Raw genomic sequence first — 27,326 nt, forward strand, 5'->3', positions numbered from 1 at the left:
TAGGTAACAACTCATATCTCTAGGTTTGAAGACTTATATGATATTACCGTCTCACGATCACTCGAGATAAATTCCATGAAGTGATACAAGTGAGCGTGGGTTAATTCCAATACTCATAACTTATGAGTACTCATGAATGTTGTAGCAACCATTGCTATGTCTAAACACGTTTAGCCATCTACAAACTCGATTCATGACAGTCTTAATTCATACCTACTTCCAACATATGAACGACTGTGGAGTGTTTAAATAACTTAGTCATTCGGAAAGAATAACCTAGCTATTCTGGAAGTCAAAACATGCAAAGTGAAACACAATAATAATCGAATCCAATATGGTCTCAGAACCCTTTTGAATATAAATAAAACCACCTTTTATTTATCACCATATTGATTACACATTATTCATTGTATAATGTTTCAAATAATCAACTTAATACTTGAACAAAAACAACAGTCGTCCCATGCTCCTAGCATGTACACTTTGTTTTTCTAAACAATAGTTATGCCATACTCCAAGTATGCACACTATGTTTGTCTATGATCTTTACTTTGTGAAATAGATCAATTGAACATGATTCCAATGATGCTCATTTCACAATCCCAAATCCTTATTTTAAATGTAAGAATTCCTAATTCCTACCATTTACCAAAAAGACTGTTAGATTTTAAACTTTTATGCAATGTTCCTCTTGTAATGATTATGCACAAAGTCACAAAACTTGTCAACAGTCATTACAGAGTATTCCAAAGGAGATCAACTCTATGGAAACGAAGTCTCATATTCAAAGTACATTGCTTTGAACATCCTTCTTGCACTAAGGTTTTCTAATCTTACACAGATTGAATAACTTCCACCTATGGAGAAATTTCCATAGTCCCATTTTGACTATCACTTCTGAACAAGAGTTACCTCTTTTTAGAATATGTCAATATGGTCCTTTCCAACAATTTATATCCTACTTCCAACTGTCCCCGAGCAACCAATCTTTGGAGAACCTTAGATTGTCCTCGACAATTGCTTAATCACTTTAGTCATATCCAATTCTAGACTTTTCCCTTCTTAATGCCCTAAGCATTTGGAAAATTTAGAAAGGATAAATATTATAACACATGAAATCGATCCTATATCCGAAGCATATGGGACACGATTCATGATGTCTCACATAAAGACATGATACTAGACCAGTCTTTTGCTACAATATTTTTTATTTGCCATGTTTTCAAAATTTAACTATGAAGAGGGATGCCGTAATCATAATCGAATTTTGATAACGCAATATATATAGAATTTCTTTAAGTTGAACCATTTCAACATAAAATACATATATATATATCCTTGACTAAAGATGATTAAAAACTCAATCTAAGCTTTTAGAATTGAAATGAAGTATAATTTCCTCTCCCTTAATTATAGCAAAACAACTTTTTCAACCCCTACAACTTTACGAATTGAAACTTTTGTTTTTCTATAATTAACATTGCTAACTTGCAACACTAAACATAATAATCATGCTCCCACTAACATGATGATTATCAGCATAACACTTATGCTCCCACTAGCTCTGACATATTTCCAGAAATCAGCTGGACTCCTGAAATTTAGATTCGTACACCCTTTCTTAGATAGCTCACATGTGTGTCTAAACAATTTCCAGAACTATGAAAAGGGATGCCGTAATCATAGTCTTAATTGTTTAGACCTTTGCCATTTCTCACAAGTCCATGTTAGTGTGCCGGTTAACCACACACGCTCCATTAACGACTTTGAGAATGCAAAAATCACAATTGCTATCTACTTAAAATCTTCTTAGTGAAAGCATTTCCTCACCATCATTTTCATGAATCGGAGAGAAACCTTATGACACTTAGATTTTATAGTGTATGAGTTTCTATCCATGTGAATTTGTCAAAACCATAATCACAAGACAAGGTTAGTGACAAATTAGCCTTACATGGATTGAACTTGTTCAATCTTAATTTCTTGTCACCTGGTAGCACAAGGCCCACCAATGCTTCCAAGCTGTTATGCACACAGTTTAGAACTAACAAAACTCATATGCATAGTCAACTTAATAGGAACAGACACAAAAACAAGAATTATGTCAACTTAATAGGTTGCAAACCTTAAGTCGTGTGCTAGTGATAAAACTCAGGTTTTACTCTTGATATCTTGAAATCCTTTCAGGATCTTAAAGACTCCCACTGTCCTCTTGACTTATAAGTTTCCCTAGTCAAGAACCATTCCTTGACAAAACAAATATTCAAGGGATAGTGCAGATTCTTATCAAGATAAACACTTCACACAATTGGTCTTAGTTGGTCTTTGTCTTATCCAAGACATCACAACTTACCAATTTCAAATGTACAGGAGTAGAAAACATTTTACACTACATTTGATAAGTGTTTTAAACCTTACTTTATGTCACTCAATGTTACAATCTTGGATTATGACTCTAAGAGTTGTTTTGGAACGAAGTATGATCCATCTTCTTGATTTTAACCATTCCAACAATTCATGACCCCTCATCTTAGTCATAACAATGCACTAAGATGTCCTTAGAGTATGAATTTGTGATATGGTTTCATAATCATTAAGATGATCATAAAAACATGTATGATCCATCTTTTTGATTTTAACCATTCCAACAATTCATGACCCCTCATCTTAGTCATAACAATGCACTAAGATGTCCTTAGAGTATGAATTTGTGATATGGTTTCATAATCATTAAGATGATCATAAAAACATGATACTAAAGTACTCTCCCATCTTTTCAGATTTGAGAAACTTTTATCTTTCTGCCAAATTTGATTCTTCTCATCCGTTCTGCCATACATTGAAACTTTTCCAATGTTACAGAATTATACTTAACCTTATAAGTATAATCATATTTACTAATCTTTAGTAAATCATGACGAATTGATCTTTGTGGTGGACCTTGACCAGCACACACCCAGTGTGCCTAATTCCTTAGTCCTTCAATTGACTCACACATGCATGTGATCAATGAATTAGTCTCAATTTTACAAAGATGAAAATTCTCATTCATCATACAATACAACTTGTATGATTCCAAGTTTCTGTCTAACTGAAGCTTGGGTGATGAGAACCTTTCCTCATTTGGTAAATTCAGACACTACCACATATGAGAGAATCAAACTTATATTTCCAATATTGCTAGAAACATACAAACATCAATTTTCCATAAATGCCATTGTAAGGGGATATAATATAAAATAAACTAAACAAAACTTTTATTTCTTTATTAAAATGCGGAAAAATATTCCTTACAATGCAACTTTAAATGAAAACTATGCTATTACATATTTCTTAGCAATCTATCATAACTTTTAAGTAGTGGCTCAAAAATCCGATCCTCGAACCATGCGATAGAAATCCATCTTCGTGATCAGATTCAACACACTCTTCTTTTAACCTTCCTTTTGCTCGATCCTGCTAAACATCAAGATGCAACCTAGTCACATCATGTAATAAGAATCAACAATTAGGAACTTTAACAAAGTTAGATAGTGGACTTACCTGAAGCCGAGTCAAACATTTTGTCTCTACTTGCTTTCAAATATTTCAGGTATTCAGGGCAGCTTCGCTTCCAATGTCCCTTCTCATGACAATAAAAACATATAGACTCTTTGGGAATGGTACACGAGACAATCACAGACTTAGCCTTTCCCTTTACCTTTTAGTCAACCGGGTTGACCAAGGCCGATCCCCTTCCATTGGGACGAGAAAGCTTTTCTGGACTTCCAATGTTACCATTGTCCATGTCCATGGAAGTTTGAGAAATAGATTTTCCATCAATATTTGCTTGACCATTGCGCCAAATCATTGCTGATTCAGCAGCAACAAGCAAATAAGAAAGATCTATTAGGGTTATGTCGGGATCTGTCATATGGTAGTCTTTAATAAACTCACTATATGACTCAGGAAGTGACTGAAGAACCCAGTCAACAGCGAACTTCCTTGAAATAACAGCACCCAACATTCTCAACCTGTCTATGTGTGACTTCATTCCTAAGACATGAGTGCACACAGGTCTTCCATCTTTATGTTTCATTTCTAGTAGAGCTTGAGTGATCTTGAACCTTTCAAGTCTTCGGGCTTGTGGGTCAGGGAGAATAAATGGAGGAGGTGGGGGGAGTGAAGCATGATGTTGAGGGACATCATCTTCAGGAGGAAAGCTTGTTTCAAGCGATTTGGGAAGATCATAGTTGTCTGAACCAGACATCTACAATGGGAGAAAATCAAGTTAGTTGATTCAAGTCCTTAATATAACACCCAATATGAAATATTAAGGCTAGGACCCAACACAATATTTTATAACTTGGAAGAGGGATGCCGTAATCCAAGCTATAAAATATTTGAAGGTAGGCGAATGACGATTCACCAATTTCCACCATGAAAAACGAAATAATTTATTAGGTTTTAATTGGATTTGAAACTCCTAGATCTTTTGAGATTCATTGAACTTTTTAATGGCATGTTTCAATCTCGATTGTGCCCTCTCAAGTTTTGTGACTGGGATGCCGAGGATCACAAAACAAGGTGTGAATAACCATGCAAACTCACTAGGTACCCTTAATATTATCACCTAATCGATGTGCCGGTTAACCACACACGCTCCACCGATCTATGATAAACATTAAGTCACCCTTCGTGATCTTTACTAGTCCAAGTTAGTGTGCCGGTTAACCACACATGCTCCACCAACGACTTGGTAAGGTACAAAGTGTGAATTCCATGGACTAGCACCAAGTTCACATTTTTCCTAAAGTAACTAAGATTGGGAATTAAAATATTTAGTTACTTTATAATAATCATTATACTTTTAATGAGGATTTAAAGTCATTGTCCTACCCGTTCGGCTAACGACCCTCCACCGATCAAGGAAGCGGTGGGTGAGAGTGGACACCCATTAAGCTGCCATTTTATAGGCAACAACCTTATACCCCCCTTATAGACCGGCTTCGTGAATGAGGCCTACTAACGGTAGAACGACTTATTCTTATACATATATATAATAATTAACCATTAATGTTATAAATAGTATAAGTGTTGAATTTTAACTATTAAAACTCTAAGGGTTGGAATTAAAGTTTATTAAAGTGTGTGTAACTTTACAAATTCCAAAACCTGAGGACAAGTTTTGAAACTATTCAAAACTTTTCATTTCATAACTTATGAATTAAAGGTTCATAAAAATGAAGACTCTTCATTTCCATGTAACTTATGTGTTTTAAGTGTGTGTTTAAAAGAAGTGACCTTTGGATATCCATAACTTGAGGACAAATTATGGACTCCATTAAAACACATAAATGATCAAGAATTAATCCTAAACAATTCAGCAAATAATTCCTATCATCTTCTAAATTCATAAGAACATGAACATGATCATCAAAGTTTCAAGAATTATATGAACACATACAAAGCATGAAATTTTGATATAAGCTATTGTAAATGGATTAGAACAACCATTACACCAACTAAAACAAGTTTTAAAACACCAAAACAGTTTAGGGTAATGTTTCTAGTCCATTTCCAGCAGCAAAAGTCGAAAATCTGCATTCTGAGGCTCCTACTCGCCGAGTGCACGAACCTACTCGGCGAGTAGGATGAGTTTACACATGAACTCGGTGAGTCCCCCCATGGACTCGGCGAGTTCATCAGTCAGACAGCAAAAAATCGACTTTTTATCACTATTTTGCATCAAGTATCAAACAAACAAGCCTAGGCTCTTATACCACTGTTGGGTTTTGAGCATTCTAACACTTCCTAAGTGTACATGCAACCCTAATAAACCTTGGATCTATGTTTGTCTAAGGTACATGCAAAATATTAATTTCCAAGGTTTATAACCTATCTAGCATGGCATGGGGTACTTTTAAACATAAAAGAACTAGATGAATTACATACCTTTTGTTGATTGCTGATTCCTTGGAGTTTGAGAGCCAAGCACCAATAATGTGAATGCCTCAAATGGAAATCACAAATCACCACAAACTTGGAAAATGTATGAGAGAGTATACTAACACTTAGAAATCGGCCACCACTATTACACACACACTAGGGTGTTATTTCATGCAACATGAGCTTGTTTATATAGTGTGCATGGTTAGGGTGAAACCCTAATAACCCATGTCTTTTCCTTTCCAAGGATCCATGGGTTAAAAGCTCCATGGATCATCCATGGACTTCCATATAAGCTTAGCCCATTAACAAATGAGTATTAGCCCACACCATATAAATATAATAGCCCATGATTTAATTAGTCTTCCTTTTAATCACTAAATTAATTCATAATTAATTCAAGATTAAAACTAATTAAATAACATGACTTTATATTAATATATTAGAACTTATAATATATTAATAAATCGTAAGTATACAATTCTCATAAAATTATCCATAAACAGTTTGGGTGAAGTGCAACCCAAATGGACCATGCCGGGTCGGGTCAAGTATATACCAAATAAGTTATGGACTTAGACACCTTATCCAACAGAATCATCATTTGAAGTAGACATCTATAAAAAGAAGGTATTTTTAGTGAGATAAGAATAATCGTTAATATAACAACCCAAAAATGAAATATAAAGGCTAGGATCCAACTAAAAAATTCACAATTTAGAAAAGGGATGTTGTAATCTAATTGTAAATTTTATAAAGGTAGGTAAATAACGATTTACCAATTCCACCAATAGAAAACGAAATTTGAAAAGAACTAAGTTAAGTGAAATTCCAATATCTGTTGAGATTCATTGAAACTATTCAATGGCATGTTTAAAATCAGATTATGCTCTTCCATTTGTGACCGGGATACCGAGGATCACAAACAATATGTGAATAACCATTCAAATTAGCTTCGCACTCTCGATGTCTTTATCATCTCATTTTAATGTGCCGGTTAACCACACACACTCCATTAATCAATGATAATTTTAGATATGCCCATTATGACTCTTTATAGTCACTATTAGTGTGCACGTTGACCACACACGCTCCACTAACTACTATAAAGTATAATGTGCAATTTCATGGGTTAGCATAGAAATTTACATTTTTCCTAAAGTAACTAAGAGTGGAATTTTAATAAAAAAGTTTAATTACTTTTAATAGCATTATACTTTTAATGATAATTAATTTGTTCTATCAAACCCGTTCGGCTAACGACCCTCCACCATACAACAGAGCGGTGGGTAAGAATGGATACCGAATGGCGGGCATTTGTAGGCCGCTTCCTTAAACTCCCCTTATAGTATGGCTTTGTGAATGAGGCGTACTAGCGGTTCAACTGACTTTGTATTATACATATATTAATTATTAAACTTTTAATTTTACATATAGTATAAGATGTATTTTAAAACATTTTCAAAATACTAGGTTTATATTCAAATTTTGAAAATTAAATAATTAATTTAAATTTAAAAATAAATCAAATGATTTAATTATTATCTATTAATTAACATTTAATTAATTATATTAAATCAAATAATGATTATCCAATCAAATTAATCAATTAATTTAATCCTAATCCTTGTACCCCTAAATTTTCAAAAATAGGTATATGATTTATCCAATTTTAATTATCCCTTTTTTAAGGCAAGTAAAAAGATAATTACCAAAATTAAGAAATCCCTAACCTACCATTTTCGAAATCTTGCTTGGGGAGGAAGGTAAGGGATTCAAATCCTTATCTTAATTTCGAATTTCGTGGGGAGGAGGGTTAGGGTTTTAAAATCCTAACCCTAATTACAAAACTTAGGGGGCAAGAAACCCTAATCCAATTTCGAAATTTGTTGCCTTATAGGGTTTAATTGTCATAAACCCTAATTTGATCAAATTCAACAATTTTAGAAAATTCAATTGAAAACAAACCTAATGCTTTGATACAACTGATAGGTTTTAGGCATAACAAAAACAAACTTAAAACTCTTAAGTGTGCATGCAACCTAAAACAAGATCTATGTTTTCACTATTGAACCTATAACTATGAATATCAAAATAAGAACCCAATGAACCCTAGTTAATTTTCAAATATTACTAAAGAATAAGGTTTAGGGTTACATACCTTTTAGTTGTTATTGTTAACAAATAGAAATCCTCTTGTTGATCTTTTAGAAGCAAGCACCACAAACGTTGTGCCTCTAATGGTTCATACCCAAGCTAGCAAAAGGAAAACTATAGAGAGAGGAGAAGAGAGCCAAGATTTCGTCCAATGCTTGTAGAGGGAAGGGATTGACGAAATCAAGGGCTAGGGAGGCCTTTATATAGCTGAGGAATCTTGGGGTCAAAGCTAGGGTGTAAGGGATAAACCCTAGATTCCCTTGCTTGGTGACCAAGCAGCCCAATCCCTTATCCAAAGGGCCTTGGATGAAAATTATAGGCCTTCCCTAGAAGTTTTCATCCACCTCATCTAATGAGGTTCTAAAGCCTTCCTTCCTCAACTTTCAATAAATAACCAAACAGTCCTTGTACTTTTAATTAACCCAATTAATCCCAAAATTAATTCCCATCAATTTCTGATTAATTATTAATTAAATAATATGATTTCTAATTAATATATTATTTTCATAATACATTAATAAACCATTTATTTAATTTATTATTCACATAATAAATTAATCTCTATCTCTAAAAGTCATCCTATTTAATTGCTAGGTTTGAGGGCAACCCAAAAGGACTGTGCTACTATCAATTCAAGTATATACCAACTTTAGTTATGGGCTTAGACACCTAATCCAACAAAAACAGCTTCAAGACAGGTGATCATCATATATCATGCTTCTTGAACATCAACATCAAGAATACAACTCTACAACAAAAAGAAAAATCACTAATTAATATTCACATTTTTAAATAATACATCAAATATTTGCAGAAATACTATGGACCTTTCCAGCATCATTAGTAACTTCAACTGATTCAATGCTAGTACCATAAATATTGCCATGGAATGTGGCAAATTCCAGAAATTTCCTGGATTTAGCTTTTCTTCCATAACACTTCATTTTGAGAAATAATAATTCACTATATTTATATCCTTTTCTTTTGCTAAACGGGTGAGATGGATTTCCTGAAAAAGGAACAACTCTTCTAAAAGGAGGTATGGAGCACCTGAAAGTGGAATGCAACATCCTATGCTTGGATACACCACTTAAAATTCAAGGTGCCACACTATTGGAACTTGATATGCCACGAAGTGACTTGATATGCCACCAAGTGACATGATATGCCATCAAGTGATAGGATATGCCACCAAGTGACATGATATGCCATCAAGTGATAGGATATGACACCAAGTGACAGGATATGCCATTCATTAGGTGGATACGCCATTATGGAGTGGATGTCTAGATATGCCAACCTTGGAGAGGATGTTCCATCCCTTGATCAGGATGCGCCATCTTGATGCAAGGATGCGCCACTTGGTTCCTTGATATGCCAAGGTATCCCTTGATGAGTCGTATGCTATGAAGTCCCTTATGTTGCTCAATATTGTTCAAGGAAGCTCAGAAGTTGAAGATGCTAAAGACTGTTCAAGCAAACTCAGAAGTTGAAGATGCTCAAGGATTATTGCTTGATGTGCCACCATGATGGTTGATATGCCATGGTGATCCTTATAATCCAATCTTGCATCATGATATGCCACTATGGATCATGATGCTCCATCATGTGTGTTGTTGATGCTCATGTAAGAATAAATGTTCCAGAAGATGTTGCATGGCGGATTCTGATTGGTTGACACCTTTCATGGGCCTATGGGCAAATGGGCTTGGCCCATTAGGGTTTTAGGTCTGGTCCCTCAAGTATAAATAGGGATGCATGCTAACTCATTTTGTATCTTGAATTCTAGAGTGTTAGGCGAATATGTGGTCAATTGTACTTGTAACCTCTGTTTGAGAACTCTAAAAATAAAGAATACTCCCCTCCTGCCCGTGGACGTAGGTCTCCTTGACCGAACCACCTAAATATTATGTCTTTGTGTGCTTATAGTTTTGCTTGTTATCCGCATTACTTCCTAACAAGGATCATCAGAACTTGGCAAGTGGCATCAGATTTATTCTGAGTCTTGACAAGTATCGCCTGTTTTCCTTAACAACAGGTATCAGAGCTGCGGTTGGTATTCTGTTGATAGAAGATGGCATCTCACAAGTTCGATTTGGAGAAGTTTAATGGTTTGAATGATTTCACTTTGTGGAAGGTGAAGATGAAGGCTCTTCTGGTTCAACAAGGATGTGCAACGACACTTGAAGGAGAAGCTCAACTGCCTAAAGACATGGCGATTGAAAGGAAGGTGGATATTCTTTAAAGATTTCATAGCGCTATTTTGTTGATTTTGACAGACAAAGTACTAAGAGAGGTCGTGGATCAAACGAGTGATGATAGGCTTCGGGAGGTATTGTGTGACAAGTATCAAAACAATTCTCTGATGAACAGGCTATACCAAAAGCAACGTTTGTATACTCTTAGGATGTTAGAAAGCACCCAAGTGAAGGATCATCTGGACAACTCCAATAGGATCATCTTGGACCTACAAGTTATGAATGTAAAGATTATAGATGAAGATCAAGCACTTATCCTCTTATGTTCACTGCAAAATTCTTATGAGAATTTAGTTGATACCATGTTGTATGGTAGGACAACAATCACTATGAATGATGTGAAGGATTATTTGATGTCCAAGGATTTGAAAAGAAAAGTTTCAGTTGGAGAAGAAGTTTCCAGTTCCGGTTTGTTCTCAGGCATAGGATGAACATCAGAGAGAGGTGGAGGTCACAAAGGGAAGTCAAGTTTTGAATCTAAATCCAACATTAAAAGTTATAAGTGCAAGGAAAAGGGGCACTTCGGAAGGGATTGTTCATTGCTGAAGAAAGGAATAATGGTGTTGGACGAAGCAACAATAACGTTGTTGTGGTTCAAGGAAATTATGATGAAGGGGATGATGGTGAAGTTTTGACAAATTGTACATCTAGTTCTGTTGATGATTGGGTCTTGGACTCTGGAGCATCCTATCATATGACATAATATCTCCACTGGTTTGAATCCTTCAAAGAGTGGAATGGCATAGTCAAGATGGCTGATGATTGGGTGAACACTATCAAGGGTAGTGGCACGGTGAAGATCAAGATTCACGATGGTATGGTCAGGAAACTGGATTGCTGGTTCGTCCCGGAGATTCGAACAAATTTGATTTCTCTTGGCACTTTGGCGAAGGATGGATTGAAGTATTCTGGAAAGGGTGACTGGTTAAGAGTCTCCAAGGGTGCTCTTGTAGGTATGAAGGGAAGGATGAATCCTCATGGGATTTATATTCTGGATGGTTATACGGTTGAGGGAACGGTGACTGTATCGCAATCCTTGGATCGGTATGACGATGAAAGGAAGTTGGGGCATCATAAGTTGGGGCATGTGAGGGAGAAGCAGTTGTTTGGTGGAGATGCAACTGGAAATGTTAAACCTAGTGAGCTTGTGTTCAAGAGATTCAACACAAGGTGAAGTTCAATTAAGTTCAACACTCTAGAAGGATATTATTGAGTGTGTTCACTCATATCTATGGGGTCCCTTTCCCGTGAAGTCTCATAGTGGATGTCAATAATTTGTGACTTTTACGTATGATTATTCATGGAAGACCTAGGTGTATTTTCTGAAGACAAATGATGAAGATGAAGAGTTTGGGTGGTTCAAGGAGTGGAAGACAATGGTTGAGAAACAGACTGGGAACCATGTCATGCCACTCAGAACAAAAAATGGGTTGGAATTATGCAACGCTTTGTTTGACAACTTGTGCAAAACAGAATGTACAGTGAGTTATCGCACTATACGGCTAATGCCACAACAAAGCGGAGTGGTGGAATAGATAAAACATTAGTGGAGCATGCTCAGTGCATGCGATTATCTGCTAATTTATCAGAGCAATTATGAGCAAAAACAGTTAGCACTGCTTGCTATCTGGCGAATATATCTCCATCAACTGCAACTGATTGTAAGACTCCTCAAGAGGTGTGGTCTAGAAAACCGTCTGAGAATTCTAGTTTACGAATGTTTGGATGCTTTGATTATGCTCGTGTGAATGATGGTAAACTGGAGCGTAGGGAAATGAAGTGCATATTTCTAGGATATGCATCTGGAGGGAAAGGTCATCGTCTGTGGTGTATAGAAGATCAAACTCCAAAATTTGTTATTAACATATATGCAACCTTTGAATCAGCTATGTGTAACCAGAGAAGAGGTGGTACAAGTGTTGCGGGGACGAACACAGTTTTATGATAAATGAAAATCAACATGGTGGCATGGATCAACATTGACGTGAGGAATCCCTTGATCAACCCAGGGAATAAGTGCCTGGTGATGCTGATGCCATGAAACACAACTTGAAGAAGCTTATGGAGAATGAGTTTGTGATGAAAGATTTTGGAGATGAAAAGAAGATAGCAAGGATGGAGATTCAGAATTATAGAACAGCACGATGGTTATATATTACTTATTACTTTGAGAAAGTCTTGTGGTCGTTCTATTGTGCTTATTCTAAACTTGTTGGTACTTCTTTGGTGGTTCAAGGCAAGCAGGGAAAAGCTCATTGGGAAGTGATCAAGTGGATCTTTCGACACTTGAAGGGAATGCTTGATGTTTGTCTGGTGTATGGTGCTAATGCACGACATTCGGACTTGGTTGGATTGATAGACTTGGTCTATGAAAGTGATCTGCAACTAAGAAGATTATTGGCGGTTGGTCTCGTTCAAAGTCTTCTTTTAAAGGTGGAGAAACCTATCACGCTCTATGACAATTTATGCATTCAAAAGTCTAATGCCATGGAGAATCCGGAAGACATGGTGACAAGGTCGTTTCCCAAAGAGAAGTTCAAGCTTTGCTTGGACTTGGTGGATATTCGCAGGAGGTAAGCCTATTTGGGGCTTGATGGCAGGAAGGGAGAGGAAGTGCTTGTTTGAGGTGGATTTTAGAGGATGCTCAAGACAAGGTGGAGATTATTATATGTGACTCGAGCATTTGGAGCATTCGTATGGAGAATTTGAGTTCAATGGAACATATGGAACTCAATGGAGCACTTAGGGTTCATGGAGCATGTAACAAAGGAACGGATCATCTGAGAAAGGGATGGATCTCTGGACAAAGGAATAGATCAAGTGACAAAGGAACAAATCTTCTAAAAGGAGGTATGGAGGACCTGAATGTGGAATGGAGCATCCTATGCTTGGAAGCTCTACTTAGAAGTCAAGGTAAGCCACTATTGGAACTTGATATGCCACGAAGTGACTTGATATGGCACAAAGTGACTTGATATGCCACCAAGTCACATGATATGCCATCAAGTGATAGGATATGCCACCAATCGGCATGATATGCCATCAAGTGACAGGATATGCCACCAAGTGACAGGATATGCCATTCATGAGGTGGATGTGCCATTGTGGATTGGATGTCTAGATATGCCAACCTTGGAGAGGATGTGCCATCCCTTGATCAAGATGCACCATCTTGATTCAAGGATGTGCCACTTGGTTCCTTGATATGCCAAGGTATCCCTTGTTGAACCGTATGCTATGAAGTCCCTTATGTTTCTCAAGATTGTTCAAGGAAGCTTAGAAGTTGAAGATGCTCAAGGATTATTGCTTGATGTGCCACCATGATGGTTGATATGCCATGGTGATCCAAATATACCACTCTTGCATCATGATATGCCACTATGGATCCTGATGCTCCATCATATGTGTTGCTGATGCTCATGCAAGGATGAATGTTCTAAAAGATGTTGCATGGCTGATTATGATTGGTTGACACCTTTCATGGGCCTATGGGCCAATAGGCTTGGCCCATTAGGGTTTTAGGTCTGATCCATCATGTATAACTAGGGATGCATGCTAAGTCATTTTGTATCTTGAATTCTAAAGTGTTAGGCGAATCTCTGGTGAATTGTACTTGTAACCTCTGTTTGAGAACTCTAAAATAAAGAATACTCCTTCCTGCCCGTTGACGTAGGTCGCCTTGACCGAACCACGTAAATATTGTGCCTTTGTGTGCTTATAGTTTTGCTTGTTATCCACATTACTTCCTAACAAGGATCATCAGAACTTAGCAACTGGCATCAGATTTGTTCTGAGTCTTGATAAGTATCGCTTGTTTTCCCTAACAATGAGAGAATCCAAAGTCTAACAAAAACCTATCAAGAATATGCAATTTACTATCAATTAAGCATAGAGAGAAGGTAGAGGGGGTAACATTTGGAGAGAGAGAGAGAGATAGAGAGAGAGAGAGAAAGAAAGAGGGTGTTACAGAGACTCGGTCCATGTTATTCAATCCATATCAGAGAAGCATGAACCTACAGAGTTAGATTGATAAACAAAGATAGCATCAGTGTCCACATCAATAAAGCCATCAATAAACTTCAACAGATTGATGAAAATAGGGGAAGTTACTGTTAGGCATCTCAAACCCAACAAATAATAGGGGTACAATGGACACCAAGTACACTACTTTAATGCACTAGAAAGTAGTACAAGGCAAGTAGGGTTGAACCACAGAGTCACAGGATAAAAGTCTACACCTCTTTGCACACAAGGTACTTTGATCACAAAAGGGGGGTTTTGTTTGCAAAAGTAAAATAATAAAATAACATTCTACTTTAAAAACATGCAGAAAATGAATTAAACTTGTAAACAATTTGATTGAATGGTTCTAGTTCTAGTTCTCAAAGTTGTTGTTTAACTTGATTATGATTTGATGTAATTCATGATTGCTATTCTAAGTTGGTACTGAAAGATATTAACATGCTCTAATACCTCTCGCTTGCCAAATTATCTAACCAAAACATGCTCTTTGACTAGACTTAGCTTTACTAATTCAACCTAAACATGCTCTTAGATTGTATTGAAAAACCGCATTAAGTTTTGTACAAGCTTCCTAACAATGTTCAATTCTTCTCATACGCTCGGAAGTGTGAAAACATGTGATATATGTTTTACAATAAGAAAACTTATTGTTTGTTACCAATTATTAACTTAATAAAACGATTAGGTGCCCTAAAAGTTAATTAACTACACAAAAATTCAATTCATGAAAGTGGCCAATCAAATTCAAGGGTTCTAGTTTAAACAAAAACATAATCACTTGAATAGAATCACAAATCAAACATCAAATCATATGCTTCAAGTCAAGCAATCAACATGTCTTGAACAAAAACTAGAAATTAGGGTTTCTTAGCCACACATGGCTAAGAACAAATCAATCAAAAAGAAAGATGGAATTGGAAATGTCTAATGCTTACAAAATGAAATCAAAAGTGTTTGCAATGATTAGTAGCTTTCAAGAATTCCCAAAAATCTTCCAAAATCGCCAGAGAAAGCTCACAAAATCATCTATGTATTAAAAGTGGCAACCTCCCTTGTTTTATTAACTGCTCACGTGCTTGTCATAAGACCATGCATTTTTAGCATGACCATGCCTTTTGCCCATGCATTTTTAGGATGACCATGTGTATTTGGCATGACCCGTGCTTTTTGCTAAAATCCAATAAGTCTTCATTGTTGGCTCCTTCTTCAGTCTAGCTTCACCACGAGTCATGTTTCTCAAATATAAGATGAGAAAGGACAAACACGACCTGTGTCGGTGTGATACGAACCGTGTTTCAAACGTAGTCCTTTGCTATGATGATAATGCAACAACAACTCGAGTTATGTCTTCATATTTTCTTCCATGACATGACCGATCTGTCTTTTCTTCATGCTCCAAAGCTCCATGCTCCATGCTCCAGTTCCATGCTCCAAGCTCCATAATGCCTGCAAAATAAATCAAAAATAGTAAACTACCAGACATTCTTAATAAAATATGCAATTGCCCAAATAATTAACTAAATACAAAAATTATGAAGTAGAATGCTATGAAAGAACGAAAATAAACATGCAGAATAGGTGCATAAAATGCACCTATCACTTACCTCAAATTATTGTTAATTCTCTTCAACTTAACCTTTACGAAACGATGCATACCTAGAAAAACCTTGAAATCGAACTATCTAATCATGACAATTATAAAATTTGATTGATTTTACATTGTAGAATATTGAAGAGCAAACTCTAAACCTTATATTAAATAATGAAACAAAATCTAAATAAACCGATGCCTCCTTCGTTTCATTATCCGATTTATTATACCTCATCTTGAGCCGAGTGGAAAAGGCATCGATGAACATGTTAGGACGAATAACGAGATGACAAATGCGGAATCTAAAGAATAATCATGAATCAATCACCATAAAGTTGCAAGTAACATGTCAAAGGTTTTGTATATTATTGATTTTGGAATGGGACGTACAAAGAAACCTTTACAGGAAAAGCTTACATCACAAGCTAACCTAATGACTATATATAGGGAAAATAAAATATTTTCCAAAAATACAAAACCCTAAATAGTCTACCATAATTAACAGAAATGCCAAATAAGTTTCGATATCTCAAATACTCAACAATCTCCCCCTAGATGTTGAAACTGATGAAGATCATGATTTCCAATCTCTTGGCATTTCTCCCCCTAAATTGTGAGACTCATCAGAACATGGGGTCTTCAAAGAGAGAGAATCAAATATCATCTTCCAAATGCGAACTCACCCTTGAATCTTCAACAAATACCATGGAGAGAATCCGAAAAATTAAGAATAATCACCAACAAGCTACTCTATCACAAAGAGCAAGTTCGCTAAACCTACTCTATCACAAAGAGCAAGTTCTCCAATATGGATCTTCAAAACCCATCAGATTTGAACAAATGATGAAATAAATTCTTTTTGGATTTTCGGGATTTTCTGAAATTGAAAACGGAAAAATAACAAAATTTTTTTTGTGTTTTTCGGTTTTTGAGGTTTAGACAAAAAGAAAAGAATGAGAAACAATTCTTAGAAGGGTTTAGAAAGAATTAGACCAAAGAAAAAATAAGAAACGAAAATATTTTGGGTAGAAAGGGGTAAAGTGTAAAAACCCAAGAAAGTGAAAGAAATTAGGATCTGGGGTAGAATCTGCCAAGTTGTAGAAACTTTGGGGACTGAACTTGTAGAATTTACCATCTTCTTCATTAGATTGGATGTAAACACCTTCACTAATAGTTTGCCGTTTAAAAAAAAATCAAAATCACGAAAAAAAAAAACGATTGAATCTTCGATCTTAAAACCGCATGCGAAGCAAAAAAATTCGATCTATAAGTTCCGATTGTATAGTTTTCGATTTTGATTCAACGATTCTGAATATAATGATCGGATTTGTGACATCGTATTCCAATTCCGACTTCATGAGATATTCCGATTTTGAAGTTGTGAAATTTTGATTTCAACACCTGTTCCAATTTCGTTTTTGATGGCCAAAATTCCGGTTTCTCAAGCATTAGTTCCGATTGATTGCAGAACATTCGATTTTAGAATCAATTCCGAATTCTGATTTCCAATACCTTGAAATTTCGAACAACTACTTCTGATTTTGGTTTCAGAAAGGATTGAGCAGAAGTTCCGATTCTGATATATTAATTCCGACTGCTGTTATTAATTCTGATTTGGGTTTTACCGTGTAATTCCGATCGCCAAATAAGTTCCGATAGACAAATTGTTGCGATTTAGAATTCCGATCACACCAAATCCGATTACAAATTTCCGATGCCAGAACTACGAACGATTTCGAAGCATTCCGATTTTAACTTCTGATTTGTGATATCGATTCCGAAATCAAAATTCCGATTTTGATTTATGTTCCGATCACCTCTAGTTCCAATTCTGATTTCGATGGATGAATTCTGAGATGAAGTTCCGAAATCAACAAAACAAAAGTAATCCCGATTGAGATTTTCAATTCCGAAACCAGTTACGTGATTTGTCAATTCCAATTTTGAAGTTTGAAGATACGATCATATGTTCGTTCGGATTGACATAGGCGATGTCCAAAATTGTCATTTGTTTCAATTCAGAACCCTTGGTACACAATAATTCCGAAATAGACCCCTTTAAGATTCAATTGACAGCTAGCATCCCTCAATATTGCAGTAATGTGTCAGTTTTTATCCCCTTTTGCAGAAATTGACAGCTTTCAGCTCCAATTTTCACTTTTTGACTAATTTCAAGTCACATTTTGCCTCTTTTTTTTTATAAATTTTTTTGAAACATTTATGAAACCTTTGGAATTCATTTAAGATTCAAAATTGAAGAAGACTTTTTGCAAACCCATTTCTTTGAAGAAAAACGCTCATCTTCTAAAAATGATATCCGCTCCTTAGTTGGAAAATAAAAATTTCCAAAAATCTTATTGAACCAACCATAAACCTTTTTCTCTTTTCTCCAACTTCTAACACCATCATCTGAACAAAAGTGTGAACTGAATCTTCTTTCAACATGCTTAGCTTGTACTTTTTGAACTTTTTCACAAGCATGAGGGACTTGTACTTTTTGCATCCAAACCTTCTTTACTTTACTCTTCTCCTTTCTTTTCAGATTTTGAGACTTCAAATATAATTTTTGGATCTGAACAACCTCATCACATTTCAAAAATTAAACATCAAAAGCCTTTGGTACACAAACTTTTTGAGTTTCGTACATTTGAACGTCTTGAATGATAGGCTTTCTATAAGGAACCATTCTTTCAAAATTATCTTTAGAACATGAAAAATCATATGTTTGAGTTCCAATAGAACAAACTATCTTTACTTTCACTATTTTAGAAAATTTTCTTTGAAATTTATCTTCAGAACTACTAGATTCAGATTGTGACATTTTTGAAAAACTTGAAACTTTTGACTCCCCCTCAACAAGAACATATGGAGTCACTTTTTCTTCAGAAACTTGAAGAATTTTATGAACTTTATCAAGAACACCAAACATCTTCTCTTTCTTTTCTTTCTTTCTCTAAATTCTGTTGTATTTTCTTCAGAGTAAATATTCTTTGATAATGGAAAATTGCTTTAACAAATCTTTATCTTCCTCTAAACGGTTACTTTCAAATCCACCACAAGAAATATGTGTGAAATCACCAATCTTCTCATCAACATAGAGATTATACATCTCAATGGCATTCTTCAACATAGATTGACCAGGAACATCCGAAATCAAATATCCTTCTTTAAGACGAAACCTTGTATCTGTAACTTTTAATCCCAGTCTTTTAATGTGATTTAACACCATATAATCCACCATTAAATATTCAACAAGAATCAAGATTCGAAGAGAGAGAAAATAGATCTGATAAGATTTCTAGAAAGAGAAAACGGATCTGAACACAAATATGAGAATAAAACACGAATTTCTTCTTCTATTTCACTTTCAAAACTTGAATCAAGAATAAATCAGATGATAGAATGTGTAGAAGATAACAGATCTGAATTGAGTTTTGCAATAATAAGAGATATTTCACTTTTCTCTTCAGAAAACTTACAAAACTTGAAGAATAGAGTGAGATTCATGAAAAAAATTCGCTATATCTGATCGATTCTTGCAATAATCGTTGAGATCTACAAGAACCCACTCTGATACCACTTGTTAGGACGAATAACGAGATGACGAATGCGGAATCTGAAGAACAATCATGAATCAATCACCATAAAGTTGCAAGTGATATGTCAAATGTTTTGTATATCATTGATTTTGGAATCGGACGTACAAAGAAACCTTTACAGGAAAAAGCTTACATTACAAGCTAACCTAATAACTATATATAGGGAAAATAAAATATTTACCAAAAATACAAAACCCTAAATAGACTACCATAATTAACAGAAATGCCAAATCAGTTTCAATATCTCAAATAATCAACAGAACATAGTGAATCAGGATTTTGATCTTCACACAATTATGACATATGAAAGAATGGTTTGGAGGAGTTGTCCATAAATTCTTCGAAATCTATGATAATGTGATTTGGGCAGGAAATCCAGAATCACCTGTGTTACCTAACCTCTAAACGTTGACATCGAGATTGTGATTTAGGGCATAAAACTGAAATCGAGCAAAGACCTAGTGGAAGGAGAGGTAAGACTAACTTCGAATCTTCAAGTCGTGAAACTGTGAAACTAGAGATAAAAGTCAACGAACAATGCTTTAAGGCGACCTATGATGTTGGTTTGAAAGAGCGTCTGGAGAACAACGATTGGGATTTCATGCCCAAATATTGTAATAATTCATACGGGTTTCATCTAATGCCATAAGCCTCAAGCGACTTAATCAAATCGGGAAACTAACCTGGTTAACTTACTGAGAAGAATAGCAATTTTAGCCCTAAAACTGGTAAGAGGTCATATTCTAGGGTTCAAGAAGGACATATGACGAAAGGATTGAAGCATGAGAGAATTTGGGTAATGAAGGGTGTGTGGATGGTGGTACAACTTTTTCCAACCATTTGCAGCAAGAAAGCCAAATATCTGCCTGTAGAAGAGATGCACCGATTGAGAAGCCTATAGGGAAGACAATTGAATTGATTAAATTTGAAATTCAGAGGTTGAAGGAGCGTAGATATTTCTTCACGTCAACAACACGGTGGAGAACGGGAAGAGAAACGGTGAAAAGAAACTGTAACAATCATCGCTTTTATACTTCAAGCCGAATGCCAAGCATTAGCATGAGTCGATGAACACTTATAAGGGACCAAATTTGTCAAACTACAAAGTAGTGTGGCAAATCTCTTAAATGACCAAAAATATACTATTTCTAACATCCTATGTGCTTTAATATATATATATATATATATATATATATATATATATATATATATATATATATATATATATATATATATATGCTTAGGTTATTCTATTCTAACTAATTATTGTGCGAACGTATGGACAATGTTATTCTTTGAGAATGATAAAGAAAATATGTTGTTTGATAATATCAATACGTTCAATCTTACATAACTATTGTCATTAAAACACCTTCTCACTAATTAAATCGTCTATAAGATTATTATACACTATTTATTATTATTCTCATTTCTGTCATAATGTTGTCAGAATGTTTATTGAGTCGTATTCTATTAGAATGAAAATGAGTGAAAAACGATGTGTGAGAACAAAAATAAATAATAATTAGCGAGAATGCATGAAAATGACGATATTTTGGTAAGGTTGAACGTATTCGCATTGCTAAACAACTTATTCTCTTTGTAATTCTCATAGAATAACATTGTCCACACATCCGCACAATCATTAGTTAGAATACTTGAACCTAGCTCTCTCTCTCTCTCTCTCTCTATATATATATATATATATATATATATATATATATATATATATATATATATATATATAGGGAAAAGTTCAATAGATAACCATTATTAATCAAGGAACCAAGGAACTAAACCAAAGCGTCGGAATTTAAAGCGATCAACGCCAAAAAGAAGGGTTGTAAACTTTTATAATGGACGCACATGTACCGGATTATAACAAAACTCACTTCCTTTTTTTCATTTAAAATTTTTTTAGGCCAAGTTTTTTATCGAAAAAAAAAAACCGAATATACCGTTGTTCACGATTTTTCGCCTCTTTCCATAGAGATCCATGATGATATATAAAAAATGAACTTTTTTTTTTCGAAAAAAAACTCACTTAATTTTCTTAGTTTTTTCAATATTTAAGTTTATTTTTATCAAAAAAAAAACGAATTATACCAAAAATATTAATTTTTTGTACTCTATTAATAAACATCAACACCGATTAAAAAATAAAAAAAAACCTCGAACAGTGTATCTTCACACTGTGAATCTAAACTGTAAATATTTCAATTTTTAACATTCACAATATGAAAAATCTCGAACAGTTCAGATTCACATTGTGAATCTGAATTACTATTATGCATACTGTGAATCTGAGAAGGTTCACAAAAAAAAACCTCGATCAGTGTAGATTCAGATTGTGAATCTAAACTGTAATATTTCAAATTTTAACAATCACAATGTGAAAAAGCTCCGATCAGTTCAGATTCACACTGTGAATCTAACTTATTATTATGCACACTGTGAATCTGAAGAGGTTCACAATGTGAATCTGAACAGGTTTACAATATTAATCTGAACAAGTTCACAATGTGAATCTGAACTGAAATATCGTTTTTTTAACATTAATATGAATCTATGTTTAAAAAGTACAAAAAAAATATGAATTTTGATATATTTATTAATTTTTTTCTATAAAAAATAGACCTTAATTTTTTTCAGCAAAGAAAATGAAGTGAGTTTTTTTCGAAAAAAAAAAGTTCGTTTTTTATATATCATTATGGATCTCTATGGAAAGAGAACGAAAAATCGTGAACAACGGTATATTCGGTTTATTTTTTTGATAAAAAACATGGCGTAAAAAAAATTTAAACGAAAAAAAGTTGTCAGTTTTTTTGTAAATGGTGGATTTTTTGGTATAATTCCGTGTGTGTGCGTCCAATGTAAAAGTGTACATCTATTTCCTTGGTCGTTGATCGTTATGATTTCCGACGCGCACGATTGGTTCATTGGTTAATTATGGTTCTCTATTGAACCTCACCCTATATATATATATATATATATATATATATATATATATATATATATATATATATATATATATATATATATATCTTATAATCTTATAATATATTATAAAAGATATTTGTCATATATTGAATTCTAAGAAGTATAAGATACAAATGTTTTCGTACAAATCAATTATACATAACAAAATCATTAATACTTGCCAAAATTTTGAACACAAAAATTAAGGAATGTTATTGAAATTTTAATTTAGAGCAAAATGACAATTTTAAAATATTAAATTTATCTAATAAATTAATTTATATTTCTTAAACTAGACATCGATAAAAATTAATTTACATCAAATATATAAACAAACAATATAAATATAAGTTCTAAACATAAATATTTTAATTAAAAGTGGTAATTATTTATTATATAATAACTAATAATAAAATTAAATAATTATTTATTCGTAATAAAACTATTCGCCAAAAGAGAGCTATTTATCGATGTTACTTTGCGCGGACAAACATCTATTTTATATATATATATATATATATATATATATATATATATATATATATATATATATATATATGTTGAAATTGATGACACTAAAAATCTTAAAGCATTTTATACTTCATTCCACATTTATGATTTACAAGTTAATAAGTGTTAGGGCCGGGATCCTCAAAGCTTTCAGGATCCTCAAACCTCATCAGATATCCAGGATCCTCAACTATCTCAGGATCCCGACTATTACCGTTATTATTATTTACTAACATTTATAACGGTTATATTTCGTTCTTAACAAACACGTGTGCAGAAATAGTCAAGAGAAGACCTATTCTCAACAGAGTTTCGTCTCAACTATGCTAAAGACCCGGAATACCAAGTCAAACAATGTTCACAGAGCTGGTCATAGAGGATCCCGAGAATATCAGACATCTTGTTAGTTAGTTTAGACTATAAATTGACACATGTATCTCACACACGACACACTCGGCTTACTCTTAGCTTACTCTACATACTTTTGTTCTTACTAAAATACTCCATGTAATGATCGTTTTATATTAATAAAATCAGCAAGGCAGGTGATCATTATCACTTTCCAAGGTTTTGTGCCGGAGATCATAGCAAGGATCAAGGGCTTTCCTTGTAAACAATCGTTTCATTCTCTTTACCTTTTTCTATTGCACAATTCGAACATCACAGCCTCCCACTCAATTTGGTTGAGCAATACTTGTGTAATTTTTGACCAAAACAATTTGGCGCCCACCGTGGGGCCGTGGTGTTCAAAATCCTCGAAAGATCATGTCTACACAACCGATCCTTTCTTCATCCTCTGCTCCTTCCATTCCAACAAAAAATCTACCACCTCCTCCGAGTGGACCCCCTGGTCAGAGGAAAGCGCCTGACACTTCCAAGAAAAACACCCCTCCGGTCACTAACCAAGGAAGTTTGGGATCTTCATGACTCTAGGATCCGACTGCTCCGGTCACTACTGCAGAACTCTTCGCTATGATGAGGAAAATGACACAACAGATGACCCAACAGCAAGAGGAGAATAGAACACTCCTTAGAGAAGTGGAGAAGATGAAGGCATAATTTCAAAGATCCCAGGAAACGACACCCACATTTGTACAACAAAGGATCTTGAACTTCGATAATGCAGGATCCTCAGGAAATCACCAGGGGAACATAGCTCCTGCTACTGTTGCGTCACCCATAAAATTTAATGTCATACAAATAATCGTTCCATGGAAAGATAAAACAAATAAATAGAAGTTGTAACAGAAATTTACAAACTAATAGTTCTAATAACCTAATGTGTGCCTCACTGTAAACTGGATTTCTGCTGATTTTTTTAAATGTGTGCCTCACTTGTCTCCACTCTTCCTTAGTAACACCACTCAAGGACTCTTCCTAATGTGTGCCTCACTTTGCTCCTGACTTGGCGTTTTTAGCAAGTTCCTCACCAATTTCCAAAATGGATTCCCCTAAAAAATAATTAAAAATTTTCAAATATATAACAAAATTGAAAAAACTCATAAAACACGATTTGTTTTAACTTACAGTGTTGTCCCCTTGCTTAAAATCAAAAGCCGCAGGCCCATCAGTTGTTCCAGCTGTAAATGCAAATCCCATGACAGCAGGACATGTTTTAACACTCTCATTCCCTCCTTTTTTCACCTCAAGCTGTGAAAAATCCAAATAACTGTGACGAAAATCAATCTTTCCAGTTATTTTTTCAGCAGCATTGTTAAAAAGATCAGCAGCTTTCTTGAATTGCCTCTCCCCAATTATACGCGTGCTTTCAAATTCATCTAGGTGTCTGTCATTAATTGAAAAAATTCAACATTCATACATAAAGCAAAATAAAAAGTTAAAAACACATCAAGAGAAGGATTATAATGTATAGAAAAAATAAAAACACGAACCCTGGTCCTCTTCCATAACACAACTCATTCTTCCCACCACAAGTACTATGATTAAAATCACAGGGTAACCCAGTATCTGTGCAAAAAGCCCTAAGCACATTTGGAATCACATCCCCACAATTCGATTGACAAAAAGCAGATACAAATATTGGCCTATTTGCAGATCTAAGAACACTTCTAACACGTCTTGATATGCTCAAATACTTGGTTGTTGGTTGACCAGAAGTTGACTGAAATGAAGACGCGAGTTCCAACAACTCATGGTTTGTATAAAAACACCATAAGATTATAAATAAACAATTTTAACTGGTAATTATTTTAATAAACTTACGATTTGTTTGTGAAACTTGAACAATATTGGAGACTCTTCGTGGGTTTTCACTAACACTTTTCTGATTGAACCAATCTTCCATGAGGCGTGCAGCTGTTCCTTTGTTGTCCCCACTGATTAACTCATTCGTACGACTCATTGAAGTTCCATGAGTAGCAAACCAGTTAAAGGCACCCACTGGACCCCACTGATCATCTACAAACTTCAAAAGTGTCATTTCTTTATCCACATCATACTTGTATTTTGCCCTTTCTGTTGCAGGATTGTTAAGATAAGCAGTTAGGGCTACGATTCACACTTGCATACAAGATCTCTCCTGCAAGTTTTATACCAAAACTACCATAAATAAATGGCCCACAGGTTATAATGCTAACAAAATTAAGATATTTTTACCTTTGTTTACAAAAACTGATCCAGGATGAAGGTTTTCATGAGCACGAATGACACTTTGTTCAATGCCATCAACTATTACATCAAATGATTGGCGTACAAATCCTAAAGATGTAACAATATACACCACATATTGCAGATAACCTCCAGGGCCAGCATGGGTGTGTATACAACTAATGGCAACATTCTTGTCTGTGTATAAATCTCCATACCTATAGAGCAAAAAAAGATGTTTTATTTGCCTATAAAGACTATAACTTGATCACCGATTATAAGTGTAAAGATAGAACATTAGAACTACAGTAACGTATTAAAGTACCATGCAAGCATCAAGATTTACAAATATTAAAGTACCTTGGAATCAAATCTCTAGCACCGGGTGACAAATGACTGGGAAGGGTATATATTCCACCCTTAAACAACAAATCAAAATGAGAAGGGTATAAATGGGAATTTATCAAATATTAAACTGACAGACCTTAATTTTCTTGAAAAGGTTGGGAATGTTTTCGTCGTCAAAAGGAAGGGTCCTACAAAGAAGAGCATACAGGATAACACCACAGCGCCATACATCTACCTCGGGCCCAACATATAGTTTCCCAGATATAACCTATTTTAAAAAAAATGTTAAATCTGATGCTGAAAATATTAGTCTGATTTATGTGAAATTTATATTTTATACCTCAGGGGCTGCATAATTTGGACTTCCACAACTTTTTTTGAGAAAATGTCCATCACGCATGATATTACTCAAACCAAAATCTGCAATTTTCACATTACATTTGGCATCCAATAGCAGATTCTCAGGTTTAAGATCTCTGTGGACCACCATATTACGGTGGCAATACATCCATGACTGATAGCAGCAGAAAGGACATTGGGTATCTATTAACAAGTACCTGATCAACAAAAACTGAGAATTAAAGTTTCCAATTTTTCAATGTGAGAAAGAAGAAAGATAGGTTAGGTTGACTTACGATTGACTACTGGGAGCTTCCCCTATGCAAGAACAACACCAAATTTGTTCAGCCGACATCTTTTCACAGAAATCTGGGTGTTTGGGCGCATGGTTGCTGATTTTGTTTCCAGAACCCACTTTTCGTAATTTTCAACCTAACAAATTATAAGAAAATATAAATACTATTTATAAGAAATAGAAATAGAAATATAAGATTATTTATTTTATATATAACAAAAGGGGACCTCAGCTAGCATCTTTTCACAGAAATCTGGGTGGAGCATATCGAATGTGAAATTAACTCCTGGAACAGGTTCCGACATTATGTTTCTGAAATATTTAGATCATCAAGGCTCGAGATTTTTCCTTCCGCAGAACTATCGGTTGCTGACTGGACACGCAGACCATGCGCCCGCTGGTTTAAATCGTCTAAAATACGCAACAAAGATAGGATGTTGTAACTGAAAATAAGCCAAACTTTATAAATTGTCTAAACCAAGAATAAATAAAAACAGGAAAAGAGAACATGATAACATTTGTCTAACTGAAAAGAAGCCAAACTTTATAAATTGTCCAAACCAAGAATAAATAAAAATAGGAAAAGAGAACATGATAAGGAAATAAGAATGAAACCTGGTAGCAAGAAACTATACACTTTACAAGGATATGTTCACTAATCACTATGTTGCCATTCCTTGCATTTAACCTTA

At 34.7% G+C, this 27,326-nt stretch overlaps 1 pseudogene; it reads right to left on the reverse strand.

Annotated features, from left to right (window-relative positions):
* Positions 1–24,409: 24,409 nt before the first annotated feature.
* LOC145112963 (neutral ceramidase 1-like) lies at positions 24,410–26,490 on the reverse strand (annotated as a pseudogene).
* Positions 26,491–27,326: the final 836 nt, after the last annotated feature.

This window comes from Lactuca virosa, chromosome 5 (genome assembly GCF_052849685.1).
Source record: "Lactuca virosa cultivar CGN04683 chromosome 5, Lactuca_virosa_CGN04683_v6, whole genome shotgun sequence".
Lineage (NCBI taxonomy): Eukaryota > Viridiplantae > Streptophyta > Magnoliopsida > Asterales > Asteraceae > Lactuca > Lactuca virosa.